Source organism: Tamandua tetradactyla, chromosome X (genome assembly GCF_023851605.1).
Source record: "Tamandua tetradactyla isolate mTamTet1 chromosome X, mTamTet1.pri, whole genome shotgun sequence".
In the NCBI taxonomy this organism is placed as follows: Eukaryota; Metazoa; Chordata; class Mammalia; order Pilosa; family Myrmecophagidae; genus Tamandua; species Tamandua tetradactyla.
This window is the reverse complement of record NC_135353.1, coordinates 47,684,797-47,709,402: the sequence shown is the minus strand read 5'-3', so window position 1 is coordinate 47,709,402 and position 24,606 is coordinate 47,684,797. Positions and strand designations below refer to the sequence as shown.

At 38.2% G+C, this 24,606-nt stretch overlaps 1 pseudogene; it reads right to left on the bottom strand.

The window, feature by feature from the left end:
- Positions 1–14,414: 14,414 nt before the first annotated feature.
- Positions 14,415–15,529, bottom strand: LOC143671811 (protein TFG pseudogene; annotated as a pseudogene).
- Between the last annotated feature and the right edge of the window lie 9,077 nt (positions 15,530–24,606).

Sequence of the window (24,606 nt, the reverse complement as noted above, 5' to 3'; positions counted from 1 at the left end):
TTGATAATAAAAATACAAATGACCCCGAAAGAAAATTGGACAAAGGAAAGGAAATTCATAGAAGAGGACATACAAATGAATAATATACATACAAAAAGACGTTCAACTTTATAAGTGATAAGGTAAATGGAAATCAACATGAGATACCATTTCCCCCCATAAGATTGACAAAAATGAAAATAATTAATAATAGCTTCTACTAGTAAGCATGTGAGGAAACAAGCGTTCTCATACACAGCTGATAGGAATGTGAATTCTTCCAATCTTTTTGTAAAATAATCTGACACAATTTATTGACTTGTTTAAAGCACATACCATTGTGGCCAGAAAACCCACTTTGGGAATCTATGCTACAGAAATTGAAGGACCGGGAAGTGAGGTTCCTGTAGTACCATGTAGAGGTTCGTGGGCCATGACATTACCCTATCCTCAGAATAAAAAAGTGAGCTATTGGAGGAGTATAAGTATGAGAGTATAAAGAGTTTAAGAAGAGTGACATAACCTGAAGAATGTTTTAAGAGTATCACTGTGGATGAACTTAACCCAGCTTGCTTCTTTTCCATATGAGGAAGGTGAAATCCAGGGAAGGAAAGCCTAGGTCACCTCGTGGTGAAACTGGGCGTGGCTCCTTGTTAGTGGTAAAAACCGAACCAAATCAAAGAGTTCAGAGTGGTCAGAGTAGCAGGCTACCGATCCAGTGCTTTGTCTTCAAGAAACTTCTTGTTTGTATGTCTTATTATCTAGCCATTTGGTCATTGAGCACCTGCTGTATGTTAGGTTTTGTTCTTGGCCCTGGAAATAGTATAGAGAAAAAGGTAAAGTCACAGAGCTTACATTCTAGTGGTAGGAGATAAGCAATAAAAGTCAACAAAAATTTCGGATAGAAACAAGTACTATGAGGTGACTGTAAAAGGCGTGAGGGGATACAGACAGAGGGGAGGCCCCTGGATGGGTGTGCATGACTTTGAGCTGAGTAATTGTTTCTGAGATAAAGAAACTGATGGCTTTCACATCTATGGTGGACCTTACATTTTTGAATATATTCAGTCTCTCTAAAAAAAAAAAAGAGTGTCAACGGTAGCTGTTGTGTTGAAAATAAATTAAAGGAAGACAATAGAAGTAGGAAGACCAAGTGGGAGGATAATGCAATGATTAAGGAGAAAGGTAATGGTGATTTAAACCAGGGTGAAAACAGCGGAGGTGGATGAGAAGTAGTTAGACTTAATATATGTGCAGGTAGATCCAACAAGATTTGCTGATTAGATGTGGGATGTGAGATAAACATGACCTCAAGATTTTACATGAGAAAAGGGGAGATTGAATGTTTATTTACAGAGATGGGGAACACGGAGTGAGGAGCATGTTGGGGAGGGTAGAGACCAAGGGCATCATGCTAGACATGCCAACTTTGAGATGCATATTTGATCAGTGTGCTTCTTTGAAACTAACGAGAGAATGAATCTCTGATCTCTAGACCCCCTTTTAAAGAGCTCACCTGATTAGGTCAGGCTCACCTTGTGTGTTCTCCCATTTGATTAACTCAGAGTTAATTTCTGATTAAGGGTCGTAGTTACGCAGCAAATATTTCTTCACTTTTACCATATAACATAAACTAATCACTGGAGTGGCATCCATCGTATTCACCTGTATCCCAAGGAACAGGAATCACAGGGTCTATATTAGAATTCTGTCTGCCACAACATCTAAAAAGACATATTGATTAGGCAGTTGGATATGAATCTGGAGTTCAGAGTAGAGGTGTGAGTTGCAGATGTACATTTTGGTGTCATCAGCACATAGTTGATATTTAGAGATATGAAATTGGATGGGGCCCCCAAGAAAATTGGTCTGATATTTGGCATCTGGAGAACTCCAATTCTTAAAACCGTGGAGATGAAGAGAAAACAACAGAGGAGGCTGAGAAGGCACAGCCAATGAGGCAAAAGGAAAACCAAGAGAGTGTAGTGTCCTGGAAACCAAGTGAAGAAGGTGTTTCAAGGAGGGAGTTATCAACTATGTAAAATACTTCTGATCGGCCATGTAAGAGAATCACTTAGTATTGTCCATTGAATAAATATGAAAGCAGCCTTGATGAAAGAATTTAAGTGGAATATTTGGGATGATAACCTGTTTGGAGTGTTGTATTAGTTTCTTAAATGCTGCCAGAATGCAATATACCAGAACTGGAATGGCTTTTAAAAGGGGGAATTTAATAAGTTACAAGTTTACAGTCCTAAGCTTGTAAAAGTGTCAAACTAAGGCATGCAGGGAAAGATACCTTAATTCAAGGAAGGTCGATGGATACAGAACATCTCTGTCAGCTGGGAAGTCACATGCTGGCATCTGCTGGTCCCTTGCTCCTGGGCTCTGTTGTTTTCGGCCTCTGTTCCTGTGGGGGTTCCTCACTTTCCTTCTCTGGGGCTGGCCTTCATCTCTTGGCTTCCCTTGGCTCTCTCCAGGTTCTAGTTTGCTTAACATCTCATGGCAATGTCTGCTGGGCTCCAAGCATCTCCAGACATCCGTGTCTTTGTTCTCCAAGTGCCGGTATCTGTGTCAGCTCTCTCTCTGTTGGCTCTGAGGCTTCTCTCATTTCTGGTACCCTCCAAAATGTTTCCTCTTTAAAAAGATTCCAGTAAACTAATCAGACCCACTTGGAATGGGTGGAGTCACAACTCCATCTTGTCAAAGGGTCACACACACAATTGGGCATGTCATATCTCCATTGAGATAATCTAATAAAAGGTTTCTGCCCTACAGTATTGAATCAGGATTAAAAGAAATGGCTGCCTCCACAAGATTGAATCAGGATTAAAACATGGCTTTTCTGGGGTACATAATATTTTCAAACTGGCACAATTATGTTCAAAAGAGAAAGAGAGGAGCAAAATTGGAGACAGCGAGTATAGGAAATTCTTTCAAGAAATGTAGCTGTACATGTTTCTTGAAGATGATTGTATAATGATATAGCTTTCACAGCGTGACTGTGTGATAGTGAAAACCTTGTGTCTGATGCTCCTTTTATCTACCTTGTCAACAGACGAGTAGAACATATGGAATAAAAATAAATAATAGGGGGAACAAATGTTTAAATAAATTTAGTTTGAAATGCTAGTGATTAATGAAAGGGAGGGGTAAGGGGTATGGTATATATGAATTTTTTTCTGTTTTCATTTTATTTCTTTTTCTGAATAGATGCAAATGTTCCAAGAAACGATCACGATGATGAATCTGCAACTTTGTGATGATATTGTGAATTACTGATTATATATGTAGAATGGAATGATCAAAAGTTAAGAATGTTTGCGCTTGGTGTTTTTTGGTATTTAAAAAAAAATTTAAAAAAAAAGAAATGTAGCTTTAGACCTGGTAAATTATCTATAGGGGGTAATGGGGTCAATAGAATTGCTTTATGATGAAAGAAATAACATCACGCTTAAATGCTGATGGGAATTGTCCAGTAGAGTGGGAAATTTTTATTATATGTATGTGAATGTTCGGGAGAGAGGATAATTGTTGGGGCTACATACCCCCTACTTGGGGTTTCAGAGGAAGCAAAGTCATCTTCTTCAGTGCAGTCCCAGGCAAACTAGATAGATGAGAGCAGAGAATCTACCACTCCCTCCAGTTCCAAAGCCTAGCTGAGGGGAGAGACATGGTTCGTCCTTGATGGTCAGCAATGGGATTGAGGGTCCACAAATGCTGAGGTTCTTGGTAATTCTCAATGTCCATATGCATCTGCTCATTTAATGTTTGATATCAGTATTTTTTTAGTTAGTTACGCCATGTAAGACAATTCTGGAAAGAGTGACTATTCTGGGCAATTGCTGGGTCAAATGGTAATTGTACGTATAGTGTTTTAAGAACATGCCATACCTTTTCCAGAGTGGTTTCTCCATTTTATATTGCCAACAGCAGTGTATGAGTGATATAGTTTCTCCACAAACGTTCTCACCACCATTTTTTAAATTTTAGCTATTTTGACAGGTGTGAGGTGATATCTCATTGTGATTTTAATTTGCCTTTCCCCAATGAAAATCTTTTTCTCTGTATATTTCCAATCTGTATATCCTTGTTCATAAAATGCCTCTTCAGGTCCTTTGCTCATTTTCTAATTGGATTGATGTTTTTTGAACTATGTAGCAAAAACTCTTCATATTCTACATACTAGCCTTTTGTCGGATATGTGGTTTGCAAATATTTTCTCCCAGCCTGCATCTTGTATTTTCATCCTCTGAAGAGGGAATTTCACAGAGCCAAAGTTTTTAATTTCAATGAGGCCCAATTTATCAATGTTCCCTTTTATAGATTGTGCTTTTGGCATCAAGTCCAAGAACACTTTGCCTACTCTTAGGTCCCAAAGATTTTCTATGCTTTCTTTTTTTTAAACTTTCATTGCTTTACACTTCACACTTAAGCTCACAATCCATTTTGAGTTCAGTTTTGTATAAGATGTGCTATATAGGTGGAAGTTCTTTTTTTTTTGCCTATGGATGTCCAATTACTCCGGCACCATTTGTTGAAAAGGTTATCCTTCCTCCATTGGATTGCTTTTCTACCTTAGTCAAAAATCAGTTGAGGGTGGGCCACAGTGGCTCAGCAGGCAGAGTTCTTGCCTGCCATGCCAGAGGCATGGGTTCAATTCCCGGTGCCTGCCCATGCAGAAAGAAAAAACAGTTGAGCATGACAGTGTGGGTTTATTTCTTTTTCTTTTTTTTTTTTTTTTTTTTAAATATTTTTATTATGAACAACGAACAAACATATAAATATTCTTGACATACAAACATTCTTAACATGGTTACAATCAATGGCTCACATTATCATCACATATTTGTATATTCATCACCGTGATTTTTTTTGAACATCTGCATCTCTCCATAAAAAGAAAGAAAAAATTCATACATACCATACCCCTTACCACTCCCTTTCATTGACCACTAGTATTTCAACCTACTCAATTTATTTTAACCTTTGTTCCCCCTATTATTTGTTTATTTTTTATCCATATTTTTTACTCATCTGTCCATACCATAGATAAAAGGAGCATTAAACACAAGGTTTTCACAATCACACAGTCACATTGAGAAAGCTATATCATTATACAATCATCTTCAAGAAACAAGGCTACTGGAACATAGCTCTACAGTTTTAGGTACTTCTCTCTAGCCTCTCTAATACACTTAAAGTAAAAAGGGATACTATATAACATGTAAAAATATTTTAAATTAATCTCTCAGCCACTGACACTTTATTTTGTCTCATTTCTCTCTGCTCCCTTTCAGTTGACAAGGTTTTCTCCATCAGTATGGGTCTATTTCTGTTCAGAAAATGAACTGGAGGTGCATGGGTGGCTCAGTGGTAGAATGCTCACAAACCATGCAGGTTTAATTCCAAGACCATGCACCACCCCCAAAACAAGATGAACTGGGAAGTGTTCCTTCCTCTCCTGTTATCTGAAAGAGACTGGTATAACTGATAAAAATTCTTCTTTACATGTTTAATATAAACATGGAAGTTTCTGAATGTGGAAATTTCTTTTTTTGAGATTTTCAAATTACAAATTCAATTTCATTAATAGTTATAGGGCTATTCAAATAATCTACATCATATAGGGTGAATTGTGGTAGTTTATGTTTTTCAAGGAATTGTACCATTCCCTTCTAATTTGTTGAATTTACATATATAGAGTTGGTTCTTTTTTTCTCTTATCATCGTTTTGATGTCTGCAAGATCTGTAGTAATACCCTTCGTTTCATTTTTTTTTGTTTTTGGTTTTTGGTTTTTTTTACATGGACAGGCACGGGAAATCAAACCCAGGTCCTCTGTCATGGCAGGCAAGCATTTTTGCCTGCTGCCACTGTGGCCCGCCCTCCATTCTTGCTATTGGTGATTTGTGTGTTCTCTCTTTTTTTTCATTGTCACTCTTTACGAGAGGTTTACAATTTTCATTGATCTTTTCAAAGAACCAGCTCTCGGTTTCATTGCTTTCTCCTATTGTTTTTCTGTTGTCAATTTCATTGATTTCTGTCCTTACTGTCCTTACTATTGTTTCCTTCTTCTGCTTGCCTGAGGTTTATTTAGCTCTAGTTTTACTAGATTTGTAAAGTGGGAACTTAGATTATTGATTGAGTCTTTTCCTCTTTTCTAATGTATGCATTTAGTGCTCTAAATTTCCCACTTAGCACTGCGTTAACTATTTTCCACACATTTTGATATGTGGTGTTTTCAGTTTTATTCAATTCAATGTATTTTTTATTTTTCTTGAGGCTTTCTCTTCGATCCATGGATTATTTAGAAGTGTGTTGTTTACTTTCCAAGTGTTTGTAGATTTTCCTATTATCTTTTGCTTAGTTATTTGTACTTTGATTCCATTCTGGTCAGATAACACAATTCTTTTTAAATTTATTATGGTTTGTTTTATGGTCCAGGATATGATCTATCTTGGTATATGTTCCATGGGGACACAAAAAAAATGTGCATTCTGCTGTTGTTGAGTGTAGCATTTTATAAATATTGATTAGCTGTTGTTGGTTGATGGTGGTGTTTAGTTCTTCCATATATCTTTGCTGATTTTCTATCTACTTGTTCTATCAATTGTTGAAAAAGGGTTGCTCATGTCCAACTATATAGTTGTTGAAGTCCAACTGTAATAATGGATATAACTATTTCTCCTTTCATTCTTACAGTTTTTGCTTCACATACTTTGAAGTTCTGCTGTTTGGTGCATACACAATTAGGATTCCTATGTCTTTTTGGTGGATGACTCTTTTATCATTATATAATGCCCTTCTCTGTCGCTGGTAATTTTCTTTGCTCTGAAGTCAACTTTAACTGATATTAATATAGCCACTCAGCTTCTTTTGATTAATGTTTACATGATGTATCTTCCTCCATCCTTTTATTGTTAACCTACCTTATCATTATATTTGAAGTGAGTTTCTTGTAGATAGCATATAGTTGGGACATGTTTTTTAACTCACTCTGTCATTCTCTTTCTCTTTAATTGTTGCCGTGGAAATTGGCTAGGCAGGTTTTGCCCTGCACATCCTCAGTAATTAGCTTGAATTTTCTAAATATAACTTCTGCAGATCATCAAGGCTCATTTCAAAAACATGACCCTTAAGACCATCAGATGCAATTTGGTTCCTTGAGTCCTTGTAATTATCGTTTTCCCCATATTTCTTATACTAAACATTGCAGGTACTTTCATATCATACCAATCTTTCTTAGAAAATGGATCAACCACTTTCTTCTAGGCTCCTTTTTGCCATCTTTTGTAAGGTGATTGTTCTTGCCAATCTTTCCCTTCATTATTGAAGGATGTTTTTGCTGGCTATAGGACTCTTGGTTAACAGTTCTTTTCTTTCAGCACTTTAAGTATTGAGCCATTTCGTTATGGCCTCCATGGTTTGTTTCTGATGTTAAATCTCCTCCCATTCTAATTGTTTTTCCCCAATAGGTAAGATATCATTTTTTTTCCGGCTGCTTTCAAGATTTTTTTCTTTGCCTTCAGTTTCCAAAAATTTAATTATGATGCATCTCTGCATGAATTTCTTTGGGATAAACTTGTTTGAGGTTTTCCCAGCTTCATGAATCTATAGGTTTAGGCCATATTTGGGAAGGTTTTAGTGATTGTTTATTTTTAGCCTCACCCTCTTTCTTCTCTCCTTCTGGGACTCCAATGACAGTTCTTTCATTATAGTCTCACAGATCCCTGAGGCTCTGTTCATTTCTCTCAATTTTCCCTTTGCTTTTCAGACTGGATAATTTTTATTGTTCTGTCTTCCAGGTCATTGATTCTTTCCTCTGTCTCATCTCTTCTGCTGTCTAACTAATCCACTAATCTTTATTTTTCAGTAATTGTGTTTTTCAGTTCTAAAATATCGATTTGTTTTTTTCTTTATATTTTCTACTTATTTGCTGAGACTATCTATTTTTTTTCATTTGTTTTAAACATGCTCATTACTGTTCATCTTTCAGTGGCAGCTTTAAAATATTTTCCAGATAATTTAAATATCTCTGCAATCTTATTGTTGACATCTATTGATTGTTTTTTTTCCTAATCAATTTGAGATCTTCCTGGTTCTTGTTATGACAAGTCATATTTTGTTGAAACCTCAGAATTTGGGGTGTAATTCTTTGACATTCTGGATCTTATTTAAGCCTTCCATTTTAGCTGGCTCCCAATGACATAGTTTTGGCAGGGGAAAGAGAGGATGCCACCTTGTTACTGTCGGGTGGTGAAAGTCCAGGTTTCCCTCCTGACCTCCTTTGGCAACTGACAAGAGGTTGCCAGGTGGGGGTAGGAGTTCTGGCACCCCACTCAGTCTCCCCTTATACCTCCTTGGCTGAGAGGTGTAGAAGTGCATCATGATTGCTCCCTACATTGCTTCCACTGACACCCTGAGGTCTCATTTCCATTATGCAATAGTAAAAGTCCTGACTCTCCAATAGGCCTCCTCTGATACCACCCCAGCAAGGGAGTTCGAGTGCCTCATTACAAGCTTGTGAGGGTAGAATTCTAGGCTCCCCACAAAGCCTTTGCTGGTATAGGTGAGGGTAGGGTCACAATTTTTCTGTGCTATTTGGCTGGAATAGAGCAGTTAAGGTCTACAATCTTTTTTCTTGCTAGGCTGCCCCTTTTCTGGTCATTTGACTAGAGAGAACAGGCTTGCGTCCATATTTGTTGGCAGTTCTGGGTTGCCAGCTTCTTCAGCCCCAAGTCTAGGATATATGAGGCAAAAAGAAAATAAGGGGAATTCACCATCATAATATTCTCTGAGTCCCAAGATCCCTGGTAGATTTACCTTTTGCTCTCCACCTTTCAGAGTCTTCTTATGTTCATGTTATATGCAATGCCAAGGGATTTTAGTTGTATTTAGTGAGATGAATAGTGAAAATTACATGCACTCTATCTTCTTGGAAGTAGAAGTCCTGGACTTTTCTAACTTTTTAATTGTATAATATAGCATATTTGTTAGTTAGATTCAGTTGTCAACTTGGCCAGGTGAGCATACCTAGTCTTGTTGCTGCGGACATAAGCCAACGGTACGTGAACCTCATCTGTTGATAATTACATCTGCAGTCGGCTAGGAGGGCGTGTCTGCTGCAATGAGTGACGTTTGACTTAATTGGCTGGTGCTTAAATGAGAGAGCGCAACGCAGCATAGCCTAAGCAGCTTGGCATTCCTCATCTCAGTACTTGCAGCTCAGCCCAGGCCTTTGGAGATGCAGAAAGAAGTCACCCCGGGGAACGTTGTTGGAACCCAGGGGCCTGGAGAGAAGACCAGCAGAGACCATCCTGTGCCTTCCACGTAAGAAAGAACCTCAGTGGACAGTTAGCTGCCTTTCCTCTGAAGAACCAACAAAATAAATCCCCTTTTATTAAAAGCCAATCCATCTCTGGTGTGTTGCATTCCGGCAGCTAGCAAACTAGAACAGCATATATACAAAGCAAAGAAATAAAAAAACAATAGTTTTCAAAGTGCTTTTCAACAAGTAGTTACAGGACAGATCCCAGACTTTGTTAGATGCTTCAAAATATAGGAGGCTAGAAGGAATAAATATTGTTTATATCACCACAATCGACTTGCTTTCTTCCTTTTTTTGAAAAATAACATATATACAAAAAAGCAATAAATTTCAAAGCACAGCACCACAATTAGTTGTAGAACAAATTTCAGAGTCTGGTATGGGTTACAATTCCCCAATTTTAGGTTTTTACTTCTAGCTGCTTTAAGATACTGGAGACTAAAGGAGATATCAATTTAGTGATTCAGCATTCATATTCATTTGTTAAATCCTACCTTCTCCGTATAACTCCACCATCACCTCTGATCATTCTATCCCTCTTTTTAGTGGTGTTTGGGCTATGGCCAATCTAAATTTTTGATATTGGAAGGGTCTGTCACTAATATGGGGTAGGCAGATGGAACTATCTGATGCTCTGGAGAGAATGGGCCCTCTAGGTTTCAGGACTTGTCTGGTCCAGGGACCCATCTTTTTAAAACAAATTAATTCAAATGATATAGCACAAATGTGAAAATACTCTGTGCCTCATATACAATTAAAAAGATGGGGCACCATCAGGGCATGGGGACCTCTCTCTAAGGAAATATCACTCTTGGCTTTACTATACCTTAATCAACTGGGAAACCTCAAATACATACTTTAAAAGAGTGTTTTGAGCTGCTTTACTGCATTCTTATTCAGCAGTGTTTTTCAAATTGAGTTTCATAAAGCACCTTCCTCAGAAATGCTTGTTAAAAAAGATCACTGTGTCCTGATCTAGACTTTCTAAATCAGAGTCCAGAATTGCAAGCTTGAAACTTACATCTGAAGAGATTCTGATATACCCTAGTGTTTGAGAACCACTGAGCTGATCCAATGATAAAATTGCTGAAACAGACCAGGCCAAAGACAAATCCTTATAACAGGCCTGAATACTGTCCTTTGGGAGCTATCAATCATTAATTGGGGCTCTCTGAGCAGACTTCACCAACCAGTTATTAATCCTCCTAATTGTCCTCACAGATAGTCCCTAATGTATTATTTTACACAAATAATATTGTGAAAGTCATAGGCTAATGCTTCGCTAAATTTCACTTGTTCTCTATCCATTGTACTGCCCTAACCTATCAATTTAGTAACTCTATCAAAGATGATAACAACCAGTCTGATGGATTTTGTTCCCAGTGAAATCACCCTGGGGCCAGTGAACATAAACCATCCTTTTAAATAATCCATCTCAGATTGTCTCCTGGAATCAACAAGCTTGCTCAACTGTCATCTGCTGTTCCTCTCTTGTTTCCCTTTTAAAATTCATGATCATATTTGCCTGTCTTCAGGTTTCTAGCAACTCTCCTAGTCTCCAAATTGAGGAAAGTAAAAGTATCCCCAAGGGTGGTTTAAAGGTCTCATGTGCAAGTTCTCCCAATACTCTGAAAGATGCAATTTGTCAGGACCAGAGACTTGAACCTGGTTAAAGCAACAAGATATTCATTTGACAATCACTTTACCCATCCTTGGCTTTTCCTGCTTTACCAATGTTTGGTCTAGACTTTTGCTATTCAAAGTGTGGTTGGAGGATCAGAGACACATTAGTATCACCTGGGAGCTTATTAGAAACGCAAGTTTTTTTTCTGTTTGCATTTTCTTTAGCATTTTTTTATTGTGAAATAAAGCATATATACAAAAAATGCAATAAATTTCAAAGTGCATTGTAACAAGTGGTTCTAGAACAGATTTCAAAGTTTGCTATGGGTTTCAATTCCACAATGTCTGGGTTTTCCTTCTAGCTGCATGTAATACTGGAGACTAAAAAGAAATATCAATATAATGATCCAGTGGGCATACTCATTTGTTAAATCCTATCTTCCCTGTTATAACTCCTCCTCCTCCTTTGATCCTTCTCCCAATCTTTAGGGATATTTGGGTTATGCCCTTTCTAACTTTTTTCATGTTGAAAGGGGTATCAACAATATAGGATGGGGGATGGAACTGGTCGATGTTCTTGGAGAGGCTGGCCCCTGGGTTTCAGGACTTATCTGGCCTAGGAAAGATCTGAAGGTTTTAGGTTTCCGGAAAGAAAACTTAGTGCATGCAACTTTTGTAGGACCCCACATAGAGCCCTGGGTGTTCTTTAGGGTTAACAAGAATGATGTTGGTTGAGGGTTGGAAATGCAAATTCTTCAGCCCCACTCAAACGTACTGAATCAGAATCTCCATTTTGACAAAATCCCTTGGTAAATGCGTATGTACCTTAAAGTTTGAGAAGCACTGGGCCAGACTTTTCAGTATGAAAATGTATCCTTGGCAGAAAATGTAGGTACAAACTGGAAGCAGAGGAATTCTGCTCTATCTTCATCTTACAGCAGTGTTTCATTGTTAATTACATCCCGTTCTTGATTGTCTTCTTGCTCTTAACTTTCAAAAACTCTTTATGTTGCTCTTACCATTCTTTGTAGGCCTTGGGTCTAAATCTGGTGTTTAGCCTCCTCACACTCTTTATACAGATCCATGCCAGCCTCCTGCATTCATCATTGGCCTTGTAGAACTCCTTTCCAAGTTTAACCTATTAGGAATCGAAGGTAAGGGACCTTTCTTGATCAAGGATCAACAAGGTACAGTAATTATCTGTACAAAGAAATCTGTTGGCATCCAGGCATCAGAGTGCTCAGAAGGAATTTCCATATCCCTCTCTCTGCATACTCTCAAACAACCCTAAAATATCAAGAGGGTCTTTAAGACAGGCTCCTGGAGGATCTTGTTGCTTATTCTAGAAACTAGACTACTCCATCTTTTGCTTTCAGTAATTTATATATGCTTATTAGGTAAGCATCTGTGCAATGGTAAAACCACACACTACTTTGAAGTGCCCCAGTCACATTATTTATTTCTGAAAGTTCCACCCTTTTTTCCTTAAACTGTTCCAGCTTCCACTTCTTCACATCTTCCACTTACAGAGATACTTGTAGAAATCTGACTGCTTAATGTTCATAATGAGATGCTAGTGTCCATGCTAACAGTGTTTTCTACAGCCTCCAAAAGCTCATAATCCTTGGAGTGCCCAAACGGTTCTAGCTTAGAAGGGTATCCTTCCCAACTCTGCCATACTCTGTCATCTGGGCCTTGAAACAGCTCTGCTTCTGCTCAGTCTCCCAAAGACTCCTTTGGGCAGGCCCAGTGACTTATGATTCTCATTCATTTAACTGTAGAAGTTAGAGGTCTGAGAAAGGAATAAATGCCTATCACCTTCTTAAAGCCCCTACTATCTTTTTTTTTAACTTTTTAAACAGTATAATATAACATATATATAAAGCAAAGAAAGACAAAAGAAATAATTTTCAGAGCACTCTTCAACAAGTAGTTACAGGACAGATCCCAGAGTTTGTCATGGGCTACCATACCATCATCTCAGATTTTTCCTTCTAGCTGCTCCAGAATATAGGAGGCTACAAGGGATAAATTTTTTTTTTATCATCACAATCGACTTTTTTTTCTTTTTTGTGAAAAATAACGTATGTACAAAAAAGCGGTAAATTTCAAAGCACAGCACCACAATTAGTTGTAGAGCAGATTTCAGAGTTTGGTATGGGTTACAATTCCACAATTTTAGGTTTTTACTTCTAGCTGCTCTAAGATACTGGAGATTAAAAGAAATATCAATATAATAATTCAGCATTCATATTCGTTTGTTAAACCTACCTTCTCTGCATAACTCCACCATCACTTTTGATTTTTCTATCCCACTCCTCTTATCTTTTTCTATTCCTTCTCATACCAAAAACTCTTCTCTACTTTCATGGTTATAAATCATATCACCCCCCACATATATGAACAGATGCTGATGTGTGTTTGGGGGATGGAGAGGAGGAAGAGAGAATGTATAATTTAGCAGTGACTGGGCTAAAGTTCAGTCGGTCAAAAATGCCCATTTATCACTGCATTTGGTTAATTTACAAACAATCAAGGTGTTTCCCAGATATCTCTCTATTTTTAATTTCAAATTTAATTCCCTTATAGTCAGTGAACATATTCTGTATTATCTTAATCTTTTTAAATATAATGATACTTCCTCTAGGATCCAGCATATGGGTCATCATGATGAATGTTTCTCATGCACTTGAAAAGAATATGTATACTGCTGTTGTTGGGTGAAGTAATCTATAAACTTCAGTTTAGACAAGTTGGTCGTTAGTGTCTTAATGCTTGTCTACTTGCTTTGTCATTTACTGAGTATTAAATCTTCCAAATATAATTTTTCCTTTCAATTCTATCTGTTTTTGCTTCACATATTGTGAGGCTCTGTTATTAGGTGCATATACATTTTGAATTGTTAAGTCTTCTTATGAATTCACCCTTTTATCAATACAAAATGTCCTGTATTTCTGGTAATATTCCTTGTCTTGAGGTTTCTGTCTGATGTTGATATAAAGTCACTTTAGATTTCTCATGATTAGTGTTTGTGTGGTAAATATTTTTCCATACTTAAGTCTTTATAAAGTGGGTTTCTTCTGGCAGAATATAGTTAGTCTTGCTTTTTTTTTGGCAGTCTGGCTTCTGCCTTTTATTTGGAGTATTTAGGGTATTTAATGCAATAATCAGTTAATTATTGATATGGTTGTTTCTAAGTCTCCCATCTTGATTTTTTTTTCATGGGCAGGCACCAGGAATCAAGCCCAGGTCTCTGGCACGGCAGGCAAGAACTCTGCCACTGAGCCACTGTAGCACACCCTATTCGTTGTTTATTTGTCCCATTTATTCTTTGTTCCTGTTTTCCTTCTGTTCTCCCTTCCTTGAGATTGAGTATTTTTTAGTATTTCATTTTGGCTTTTTTCTTATTTTGTTTTCTTAGCAATTGATCAAGGGATTACAATGTGTATCCATAACTTATCAAAGTCTACATTGAATTAATATTATACTATGTCACAAATAGTGAAAGAACCTTTTAAGAACCTTATAACAGGGTGGTTGATAGGTCTGTGTTGGCTTGGAGCCATTCCAGGTTGTGAAGTAGGGGCCACAGTGTAATTAGTAGGCTAAGAAGTTTGGGTGGTGTAAGTTGGCGGAGGATAATTGCTCACCTGGTACTGCTGTGGTGGTTGAATGGGGGCAGTTGCTGAGGCTGAACAGAAAAGGCAGGAGCCAGTACCTGGGAAGTTGGATGCTGGCCACATCCCTGGAACTGCTGCAGTTGTTGAGATCCAGTCTGCTGACTGTAGCCTGCTGAATATTGAATACCACACTATTGTGGTGGCTGAGGGGGAGCCTGTGGCTGCTGAGCACCATAGCCAGCCTGTTGTTGGTACTGTTGGTACATCTGACCTGCTTGTGTCTGAGCTCCTGTGTATGGTGGCTGTTGTGGCTGAACTCCTGGTGGGTGAGCTGCTGAGGAAGAGGAAACAATGTTCTCAGGCGTTCCTGAATGGTCTTCTGCAGGAGCACTGGGTGGCCCTGAAATCTGGTCATCTCTTAAGCCAAATGCAGACATGACTTTTTTATTTATTTCATCTTGTTTTTTTTAAGGGATCAAAGGTTGACATACTTGCAGCCACAACTTGAATGGACTGCTTTCCAGAAGAATCAGAAGCAGCAGACTTTGCTTCCCTACCTTCAACAGTATCATTTTCAGGAATATTGGTGGAAGGTCCTGGTTCTCCAGGTGGTTCCAAGCTATCCAATAAGTGATTAATTTTATTTAGAAGTTCTGTCAGTTCTCGATGGATCACCTGGCTTGATTCAAGGGGCCATGGTTGGCCATTCACAAACAATGTCAGTTTCAGTATCCTACTACACTGAACTGCAAAGGAATGGTCAGAACTATCAAAAATTGTGATAACATCACCTTCATCTTTGCACTTTATTGTAACTTTATCATTACTAAGAAGTTTTCCTCTGAAAACTTGTTGCATCATTAGCACTAATTCATCATAAGTAATATCTTCATTATGAAAACGGGAATTCGCTGATTATCTTCCCCAAGTTGAGCTTTGATAATTAGCTTCCCACTTAGGTCCAACTGTCCATTCATGGTGGACTCCAGGATGCTGTATGTATACAACTCTAGTAAAGATGGCTTGCCGAGGCCACCGCTGTCGCCTTCCCACGAGTCCTCACTGGCCGCGCTGGTGTGAGGGTGCTGTTGCCGCTGCCGCCAGGCTCTGAGACGTCAGGGGAACGCTGCGGTCACGACCGGCTGGGTTGCCCCAGTATTAATTCCTTTTTATAACTGAATAATATTCCATTGCATGTGTATACCAGGTTTTGCTTATCCATTAATAAGTTGATTGGCACTTGAGTTATTTCTGCATTTGGCTATTGTAAATAGTGCTACTATGAACATTTGTGTAGAATATTTGCATGGACATATATTTTCATTTCTCTTGGATATTTATGCGGGAGTGGAAATGCTGGGTCAAATGGTAATTCTATGTTTAACTTTTTGAGGAATAACCAAACTGTTTTCCACAGCAGCTGTAGCATTTTATATTCCTACTAGCAGTGTAGGGGGGTTCCAATTTCTCCACATCTTCACCAACATTTATCATTAACTAACTTTTTTATTACAACCATCCTAGTAGGTGTGAAGTGGTATCACATTGTGACTTAATTTGCATTTTCCTGTTGATAAATAATGTTGAGAACCATCTCATGTCCTTATTGGCTGTCTGTATATCTCCTGTGAAGAAATATTTATTCAGATCATTTGCCTGTTTTTAAATTGGTTATTTATCTTATTATTGAACTGTAAGAGTTCTTTATATATTCTGAACATAAGTCCCTTATCAAATATATGAATTCCAAATATCTTCTTCCACCCTATGGTTGTCTTTTCATGTTCTTTGAAAGGGTCTTTTTATGCAAAAAGTTTTTAATTTTGATGAAGTCCAATTTATCTATGTTTTCTCTTGTTGCTTGTGCTTTTGCTGTTATATCTAAGAACTCATTGCCAAATCCAAGGTCGCAAAAATTTACCTCCATATTTTCTTCTAAGAATTTTATAGTTTTGGCTTTTACATTTAGGTTTTTGCTCGACTTTGAGTTAACTTTTGTATACGGTGTAAGGCAACTTCATTCTTTTGAATCAGGCTGTGTATTTGTCCCGGAACCATTTGTTGAAAAGACTATTCTTTCTCCATTAAATGGTCTTGGCACCTTTGTTGAAAATCAATTGATCGTTTATAATGGTAAATTTTATGTTATGTATATTTTACCACAATAAAACAATCTATTCACATAGATGTATAAGTTTATTTCTGTACTTTCAAGTCTATCCCATTGACCTCTATATCTATCCTTAGCCTAGCAAAACAAACAAAGTCAACAAATGGTGCTGCAATAAATACATGGTTACAAGACCTACCCTTTATTGAATGTGAGAAGAAATTTCTCATAACTGAAAAAAATATTTCAGTTTGAAAAGACCAATGACTGGTGGGTTTAATGATGGAAAAGTGATATCTAAACCAATGCTTGTAGGGAGGGCCACATTGACTCAGCAGGCAGAGTCCTCACCTGCCATACCCGAGACCCGGGTTCGATTCCCAGTGCCTGCCCACTATCAAGAATAAAGGGAAGATCCTTAAAGCTTCTAGAGAGAATAAAAGTGTTTACCTACAAATAAACGAGAATCCTTCTCATTAGCAGCACTAGATACAAAACAAAACAAAACACAAAACTTTGGAATAACGTCCGCAAATTTCTGAGGGGAAACAGATCTGAACCTACTATTCTATGTTATTCAAGTACAAGAACAAAAATTAAATGACATTTTCAGGCATGGAAGAACTCAGAAATTTTACTTCCCAAACATTTCTCTTTTTTTTTTTTTTGGAAAAAAAATAATTACTTGAAGGTGTGCTCAAGAAGAAAAAAAAGAGACATCTAAGAAAGAAAGAACTGGGATCCAAGAAACAGAGGCACTAACTCAGTAAAGCAGTGAAAAAAATTCCTAGAATGACAACTGTGCAGGAGACTTAGAAAGAGTCAGTACAAATACTTGTCAGAGCATTTAGCAAGCAGTCTGATAAGAAAGCTGGAAGATAACAGTCATAAGGTGACAAAAGTACATATAACTTCTGTTAACAAGAAAACAAGATAATTAGGAATTCTAAGGAATACAAACTGCCCCCCCAACAAAAAGTCATGACCCATATATAAAGCAATATAAAACGTGGCATGAGTAAGCATCCTCTGGAGTATAAGTAAATAAACCATTTGAACTGGAAACATGTTTTATTCCCTTTCAAGTGATTCACTATAGGGATATATGATTGCATCTTCTTCAGTGATCAACTCACACAATCTGATTCTGCAGCAAATAGCATTTACAAAATCACAATATTATAAATGCTGTTTGTTGGCTTTCAAAATCAACTTATAGACAAAACACGAAAGACAAATATGGTTACAGAATGGAATGTAAATATGAAATGATTACTTTGACAATGCAAAATTAAACAACTGGCAGAATTTAAAAGTAAATTCCTCATTTTACATAGCAGGGCTTCAACAGATACAGTGTAAATGGAAATTTAAGTATATTATACAAAAGGATTAAAGGTAAACAGTAAAGGAACTAAAAATAAAGAGGAAAAAGGGGATCTAAATTCCTTATCTGTTATAATGAAAAGTCAAAACTGCTTAAAGGAAATAAATCAAGATTGTGAAGAAAAGCATATTATTTAGTATTACAGAGCTAATGAACAGAAGAAGAACCAGAAATGGTCAAAAGAGACCTAAGTGTATCAAAAGATACTCTAATTAGTAGGACTTGGGGTAGGTGCAGGAAGGATTCTGGTACTTTTAATTTTGTAAACTTTTATACCGTTATTTCACTGATCCGTTCATACATTCAAGAAATATTTGTTGAGCATCTACTAAATATTAGACATTATTCCAACCACAAGAACACAGGGATGGACAAGGCAGAAATAGCACCTGCTCTCAAGATACTCACATTCTGCCTAGAGTGTATAATAATAGTGAAATGTACAATGTACAAATTTTAAGAATGTTTTGGCATGAGGAAGAATAAAGGAATGTCATTATTGCACGGTGTTGAAAATAGATGATAATTAATACTTTAAAATGTCACCTTATGTGTGAGACTAAAGCAAAAAAATGTTTATTTGTTACAAAATTTAGATTTTGACTAGAGCATTTCCTAATATAACTCATGTAGATAGTTTGATTGAATGTCATAAGTACTTGGAATCTCAGGTAGCACATGAGATGTTGTTGGTTTGTCCAGAGTGATGCCCCGATGAATCCCAGAATGATTTGATCAGTGACTGGAAAAGTATTTGCAAGCCCCCTTCCGGGAATGGTGAGAGTGGGGAGAAATTCAACTTCCCCAAGTTGAATTCTTGATATTCTCACAAGCAGTGTGGACAACCAAAGCTATAGGCTGAGCCCACAGTTTTGGGGTTTGTTCACATGAAACTTAACCCCACAAAGGATAGGTCAAGTCTACTTAAAATTTAGGCCTAAGAGTCACCCCCAAGAGAGACTCTTTTGTTGCTCGGATGAGGCCCCTCTCTCCAGCCAACACGACGAGCAGTCTCACCACCCTCCCCCTCTCTGTGTGGGACATGACTCCCAGGGGTGTGGACCTTCCTGGCAACGTGGGACAGAGATCCCGGGATGAGCTGAGACTCAGCATCAAGGGACTGAGAAAAACCCTAGAATGAGCTGAGAATTAACATCAAGGGATTGAGAGAAACTTCTTGACCAAAAGGGGGAAGAGTAAAATGAGAAAAAGTGTCAATGGCTGAGAGATTCGAAACAGAGTCGAGAGGTTATCCTGGAGGTTATTCTTACGCATTAAGTAGATATCACCTTGTTGTTCAAGATGTAGTGGAGAGGCTGGAGGGAATTGCCTGAAAATGTAGAGCTGTGTTCCAGTAGCCATGTTTCTTGATGATGATTGAACAATGATATAGCTTTCACAATGAGACTCTCTGAATGTGAAAACCTTATGTCTGATGCTCCCTTTAGCTACTATATCAAAGAAGAGTAGAACATATGGAATAAAAATAAATAATAGGGGGAACAAATGTTAAAATAAATTCAGTTTGAAATAGTGGTAAATGAAAGTGAGGGCTAAGGGGTATGGTATGTATAGTCTTTTTTTCTCTATTATCATTTTATTTCTTTTTCTGTTGTCTTTTTATTTCTTTTTCTAAATCGATGCAAATGTACTAAGAAATGATGACCATGCAACTATGTGATGATATTAAGGATTACTGATTGTATATGTAGAATGGAATGATATCTAAATGTTTTGTTTGTTATTTTTTTACTAATAAAAAAAGTTGAAAAAAACATTTAAAAAAAAAGATACTCACATTCCAGTGGGAAAAGGCAGGCATTTAATAACATCCCTTACATTCCTCATTGACTCTCTCCCAACATCTATGTAACATACCAATCATTGAAGTCAACACCTTCCTGAGAATGGCCCACTTTCTTTCTTTAGCTAGACCACTTCTGCCCCAGGTATCTCTACCTTATTCATCAGAGTCGTGGGTGTTCCACCACCACAGATAGACCAATCCTGTAATGTCTGACTGGGGACCCCAATTTGTACATCGGTTCTGGAGAGCACTCTTCCGGTACACCATGTCCCAATCTACCTGTCCACTGCCCACCAAAAATCAACTAAACAATAGCCAGAAGGCTCATAAAAACCAAATTTGAGGGAAAACTTCTGGTAGCTATATACCTTCTACCAACAAGCTGACTGGTCCACGCACTTCACAAATGCCAAAGTTGCTTACCACTTTCTGGATCCATCTACTAGAACACCTCCCTTCACAGTAATTACAACTTTTCCCCTTATACCAACTTTTCCCTTTTGTTTGCAGTCAACAGATAGCATTTACCTACTAAGCACTAGATTCTATGCAGGATATGAGGGTAATGCAGCCAATAGGCTATGTGGTACCTTTGTGAGAATTTGAAATAAAGCACTGCTTCTCTAGACTGATACAACTCTGCACCGAGGTCCATGACTTGGTGAATATGGTGAAGACTGGATTTCAGTACTAACTGACCCCCTCAGCCAGATTCCTTTGTGCAGTGAACAATCTACACAACTGTACACAGCAGGTCTATGGGAAATTCAATAATAAAAAATAGTTTTGTCACTATCTAGAAACATTTAAAGTTCCTCCAGGAATATCATGTAATGTGTATCATGAATATATAGATTTGTCTAAGATCATATCTAGCTCTCATCCTACAGTGACTGTGCCACGCTTCTCTATTACAGTGATAGGGACCACTCCCTGGACTGAGTCACATTCCCAGAGATCATGAACCCTATCACCTTCACCTCCAACTTTCCCTTTTTCATGCACATCTATCTCAACTTTCACCATTCCTTAGAAGACCTGACTGGTCTCAACCCCACCCAGAATTTTACACCCTTAGGATCCAATGTTGCAAAATGAGAAACCCCAAGACACAATGCAAGAGGTTTTGGAACATGACACTACCCCCAATACTGATCCTACTAGGCATGGGGTGTGTCTAACCATGCTCTTTCTTAAGCTGATCAAATCACTTTCAAATAGGCGGCCAAAATCTATTGAGAGTGGACTCCAGAACCCTCTGCCTTGACCAAAGACTATATTCTTTTCACCTCACCCCCAGCTCCAGCCGGCTGAAACAAAATCAAGTGAAGCTAGGTTGACATTAGTAAACAGAACAAATGAACCCACAATCTGAAGCATCTGCATTTCCATTTTCACTAGCTTTCAAGGCTTCCCCGCAAGAGCACAGGCAAAGTGATTAATATATGTGTGATGAAAAAGACTCAATGAAGTGGTCTTCTAGAGGAAGGGTGGGTTTGCCCCAAGACAAATTCCACATCTTCTCCTTACAGCCACAGGAGCAATAAGCTAATAGTTAAAACAAAATAAAGCAAAACAGAAAAAAGCAATCCAACTGTGTTTCATAGGTTCTAAATCTGTAAAGTTTAAGAAGTATGGCCATCATGAGAGAATTCTTAGGGATATGCTTGAACCAAAGGAGCAAAAATATTTCCCTTGCCTCCCTTCTTCTGACATAACAGTGAGAGGGTGACATCTCATCTGACAGTTTAAAACAATGTCAGTAATTCTGAAGCCAGCCTTTAAGATATAGGGACCTGCAATTCCTATGTCAGACCATCTGGGCTCAAATCTCAGCTCTACCATTTATAATTGGAACTACAAAAAAGCTGTGTAGTAGATGGAAAGCACACAGGCAGGCTTTAGATACATGACTGCTCAGCGTTAAATCCCTGCTTTCCATTTACCAACTGTGTGACCTCCAGCAAGATACTGAACCTTTTTCCTCATCTTTGAGATGAAAATTATGATCCCTCGAACATCACAGGGTTGCTATAAGGCTTAAATAAGAACATCCATGGCTTGGCCTATAATGGCGTTTTTGCCGGATTCAGCTTCCTAAGTTCTTGGCCATGCTGCGAGAAAGAATTTAAGGGCACAGCCTGAAGACTAAGCAGGCAGAAAATTTATTGAGTACACATGCAGAGAAGGAGCATGCAGGAACCCTTGCAAGGAAAGAGAGGTGAGAGGTGAGAGGCCCAGGCAATGTGGGGCAATCTGCTTTTATTACTTAACTTTACTTACTCCCACTCCCCCTTCCCTGTTCAGGGTTCTTCCTCCTACCCTCCCTTCTCTCCAGTGCAGTGCCTGGTGGTAAATAGGTGCATTTGGGCAGGTCTGCTCCTGCTAGGTGTTTTGCTTAGGTGGGTAGCTCCAGGCAGGTTGTCTGTCCAGGACCTGCCCTCCTCATCTTGATTAACCATTCTTGCTCAAGGGCCCATTCATGGTATTTTTCCCTGCCCTTTCAGTCCCTATGCTAGCCTACTTCGGTCTGGCTCACTAAATCTCTTTTTTTTTTTTTTCACTTTTTTATTGTGAAATATAACATATGCAAAAAAGAGAGATAGTTTTCAAAATACATTTTAAAAGCAGTTTTAGAGCAATTTCAAACTGTAGGGTTACAGTTCCACAATTTCAGTTATTTCCTTTTATTTCCTTCTAGCTGCTCTAACACACTGGAAACTAAAAGGAAATATCAATATAATGATTCAGTAGTTATACTCATTTGTTGAACCTATCTTCTCTGTTAGAACTCCTTCTCCTTTGATCCTTTCCCCAGTCTTTAGGGATATTTGGGCAATGACCATTTTAACTACTTCATGTTGAAAAGGGGTGTTGACATTATGGGGTAGAGGGATGCAACTGATTGATGTTCTTGGAGAGACTGATAACTCTGGGTTTCAGGGTTTATCTGGCTTAGGAACCATTTGGAGGTTTTCTGTTTTCGTGAGTGGAAATTTCATAGAGTCTCAGAGCCCTGGGTATTCTTTAGGATTTACAGGAATACTGTTGGTTGGGGTTGGCACACCATGGCATTAGCAATATCTAGCTGAAGCTTGCTTAAGACTAACCTCCAGAATAGCCTCACGACTCTATTTACAATCTCTTAGCCACAGGTACCTACGTTCATTACATTTATTTTCCCACTTTTGGTCATTAGGCATTGACAATCCCATGGTGAGTCTGGCTCACTAAATCTTAATTGTTGTGATGGTTATTATTCCATTAGGGTCTATTTCTCATGTCCTGACAATGGGAAGGTAAATAAAGAGAAAGGGACACAGCTCTGCACAATCAAATGAGGTGCTTAGTGATTAGGCTTATGTGTCAACCTAGCCAGGCGATGGTGCCCAGTTATCTGGTCAAGAAAGCACTGGCCTATCTGTTGCTATGAGGTCACTTTATGGACTTAAATCATCAGTAAATTGATTGCATCTATGACTGATCTCATTCAGAATCAACTAAGGAGAGTGTTCTAGTTTGCTAGCTGCTGGAATGCAATATACCAGAAACTGAATGGCTTTTAAAAGGGAGAATTTAATGAGTTGCTGGTTTACAGTCCTAAGGCTGAGAAAATGTCCCAATTATAACAAGTCTATAGAAATATCCAATCAAAGGGCATCCAGGGAAAGATACCTTGGTTCAAGAAGGCCGATGAAGTTCAGGGTTTCTCTGTCAAGTCAGAAGGCACATGGCGAACACAGTCACAGTTTCTCTCTCGGCTGGAAGGGCACATGGCAAGCAAGGCGTCATCTGCTAACTTTCTCTCCTGGCTTCCTGTTTCATGAAGCTCCCCGGGAGGCATTTTCCTTCTTCATCTCCAAAGGTCACTGGCTTGTGGGCTCTCTGCTTCTCTCGGCTATGTCGTTCTTCTCTGCTCTCTCTGAATCGCTCATTCTCCACAATATTTCCTCTTTTATAGGACTCCAATAAACCAATCAAGATCCACCCAAATGGGTGGAGACATGTCGTCCCCTAATCCAGTTTAAAAACCATTCTTGACTAAATCACATCAACCAGGGAGATGACCTCATTAGTTTCAAACATACAGCATTGAGTAGAGATTATTCTACGTTTATGAAATGGGATTTATATTAAAACATGGCTTTTCTTAGGGGGCATACTTCCTTTCAAACCAGCACAGAGAGCAATGAGAGACATTTCATCCAATCAGTTGAAGGATTTAAAAGGAGAACTGATGACTTCAGCAGTCAGAGAGAGAATTTTCATCTCTACTTTACAGCCAGCCAGCCTATCTTGGGGAATTCATCAAAAATGTTCATTGGACTTCCTAGCTTGCAGCCTGCCCTACAGAATTTGGATTCATGCATCCCCACAGTTGCATGAGATACTTTTATAAAATCTTGTACTATTTGCAGGTATCTTCTGTCAGTTCTGTTTCCTCAGAGAACCCCAACTAATACAGGTTTGATACTGGGAGAGGTTCTTGAGAAACACAATCTTTTTTTTTTTAATTTTTTAATTTTTTAATTTTTTTTCAAACATAACACCATATCAACACGAACATTCTTACCATATGATCATTCCATTCTTGGTATATAAACAATAACTCACATTATCATCACATAGTTATATATTCAGCACCAAGATCACCTCTCAGAATGTTTGCACCAATCCAGAAAAAGAAAGAAAAAGAAAAAGAAAAAAATTCGTACATACCATACCCCTTACCCCTACCCCTAACGGATCA